This window comes from Dipteris shenzhenensis, chromosome 26 (assembly GCF_047967505.1).
Source record: "Dipteris shenzhenensis isolate YYH24624 ecotype China chromosome 26, Dip_SZ_1.0, whole genome shotgun sequence".
Classification (NCBI taxonomy): Eukaryota; Viridiplantae; Streptophyta; class Polypodiopsida; order Gleicheniales; family Dipteridaceae; genus Dipteris; species Dipteris shenzhenensis.
The window spans coordinates 6449753-6452803 of NC_141621.1; positions in this window are offsets into that span (position 1 = coordinate 6449753).

Sequence of the window (3051 nt, forward strand, 5' to 3'; positions counted from 1 at the left end):
CTATCCTTTTAGCTTGCTCTAGAAGTATTTTGTGGTCTTGACTGTGAAAGACTTAAAATGCTTTGGAACTTGGTGTAAATTAGTATTTTCTTCTTCATCATCATCCAAGTCCCTCGGAATGGGTTGCTTCTCTTAAGAGAAGTATTTTTGCTTTTGACTCATGGGGGCTTGTCCCCAAGTTGAGGCTTAGCTTTCAATGAAGTCTTAGCCTTGTAAGGGGGCTCTTCTTCTACCTTCATAGACTCCAATGGGGTCTTCCATCTATCCAACCTCACTCGCCAATTGGAGGAGAACTTGTAGTGAGTTGTGGCAACAATGACATGCCTCAGCTCGAACTTAGACTTCCTTACTCTTGTTGCTTCCTCAGCTGCTAAATTGATCATGTTCAAGGGGACTATAGTCCTAGGAACCTTGGAATCATAAGCAACCATTAGTGTTCCTCTTTTTTCAGGCACATTTATGGTTGCAAGGATGTGCATCTAGTTGTGGCAGAACTCGGTTTCTAGCGGTGGCAAAGCATACCAATGTTCATCTTGGTTCTCTCTAGCATCATTTTCATTACAGGCCTAGAACATGTTCACAAAAGTGGTTTGCTGGGCAGTTTTTGACTTGACTGTGAATAAGTTATAGGACATGGGATGGGCTTTCCAAGTTTGAAGGTCAAGCCTCATGACGTGCCCGTCGATATATTCGATTTGAGCACTTGTCATGGACCAATCCTGCAGTGTGCATGAAAGGTCTTCCCAATATAATGTCATAACCATCCAATCGGTCATGGAAATCCATAACCACAAACCATACATGGTAGGTAAGCCTGATGGTCTTGATTTTAATATCTCTTAGCACTCCTACTGGTTGAACTATAGCTCCATTGGCTAACTTGACCACAAGATTTGTACTTTCCATCTTGGGCCATCAACACTTGGTCCAATACTGCTTAGTGACTATGCTCACCCCAACACCTCCATCCAAGATTTCCATGGCATTCTTGTCCTGGTTTGTGAGAGGGAGTACTACATTGGTATCGTCACTTTCAAAATAGTGGCCTTGCTTATATTGATTGGTACCTTGAGAAGATTTGGCTCCTCAAGAAAGGGTTTTACTACCTCAAGGGGCACATCCTTGGGGGTGACCATTTTGCCATTCAATTGGCCTACTCATCCATTTGAAGAGATCCCTCCAAAGAGTAGCGTTCCCATGATAGTAGTGTGGAAATGGGCATTTTAACCTTTGTGGACAAGAATGTGGCTAAGCCAGCCATATCTCGAGGTTGTGTAATCGGTTCTTGTCCCACTGCTATGGCTCTTCAAAGCCATATAGGGACATGTCCTCCTCTTCTATGGCTTGGTGCCATGCAAGTTCCTCCTCAAACATTATTGGTCTTTGAGCCATTGCTCAAACTTCTCTTGGAAATCACATACCAACTATTGTGCATCAAGGTGATGCGTTGTTTCTCTCAATAAGAGAGTCTGGGTATTTTCCTTAACCCTTGGAGATTGGGGGTTTCCTATAATTCAACACCTCCCCCATACCATCCCTACCTTTAGGAAGGTGATTGATTGGGTTCTAAACTGAAGGGGTATCACTAGAAGAGGAGGAGGTTGGTAGGGTGGTTGTGTCCTCATCAGACCCACTTTGAATGATTACTCTATCAGATCCTCTTCCTACCTTAACTGCACCCATATAGTTTGTTTCCTTGGGCTGGGATGCACTAGATTTGTCTCTCTTGGCCTGCATATTATTTGTTTCCTTGGACTGGGATGTATTGGAATTGTCTCTCTTGGCATGCTTGTGGAGTTCTTTGCTGAAATCTCTGGCCTAGGCCCTGGTTATTACATTTAGGGAGACCAAAGACACTCGAATCTTTTTTGATACTCAAAAAATTAATGTGGTCTTAGGATCCTTGGCCGTTCTAGGGGTCTTACGCATTAGACAATCTTTAAGAGATGATCCCCCTTGCAACGAGAGTGCACCCGTTATGGTAGTAATTGCCGCAAGCAAGGGTTGATCATCTTTGTAGAGGCAATCCTTTAGAAAGTGAGGTCCTCGGAATTTATATCATGCCACTGATTGATTGGCTGGCATCTTATATGGACACTTGCTGGCTCAATGGGTACCTTGACATACATAGCATTGTGTAAGTGTTCTACAAGTCAAGGCATTCATATCCCTAGCCTTTTGGAAGATGCGGGCCATTTGATAGATCAGGATATATTGTTCGTCTTGCATAACATAATGACTTACATAGCTGGATGGTGTGGAGGGCGCAAGAAGGCTTTTCAATTATTGTTTTATTCATAGGGGTGATCTGTGGTGTGTGAGGACCAGTACTGGTGGAGATAATGAGCCCATCTCTTACTTGAGAATCTCATATATCCTGAAGTTAGAATCTCATGTCTCCTAAAGTTAGCAATTGTATAGTAAAAATCACTAATACCAGATAGGGTTGATGCAACACATGAATGGGATGACACTCCACCCTGCAAATGAGAAACCCACATCTACAAAAACATCCTCTATGAGGCACTCCTATGCATACAATGCATCTAGAATCTTGATACTAGCAAAGCGCCTCTTATGAGGCTCAAAAATCATAAGAACCATCAAAAAGTGTGATCAGATGTGGTAACCCCTGGTGCAATGCATGTTGAGTCTCCTCTGTCACATGCCCAATCCTCAACATAGAATCTATCTATCTGCATGGATGGGCATCTTGCAACCTCTTGTTTGATCAAGAGAACTAGAGAAAATGTGACAAAGTGTGAAAGGCATTATCTATCCAAGCATCTCTACCATTGTACTAAAAGGCAAGGCATCCCAAGTTGCCCTTTCCAAAGAATGAATGTCACTTCTCTCCCCTACTTTTTATCTAAACGAAACTCCACCATGTTGAAGGCACTTGCAATAATCTATGACTCTATAATGGTTGAGCAATAGAAATTTTCCTTCTAAAAAAAGACATGGCCCCCTGTATTTGTGGAGGCATAGAGGTTGAGAAGACCAACCTTACATTGACCAATCAAAAGAATGCTCCCTTGTACTCCTTCTAGA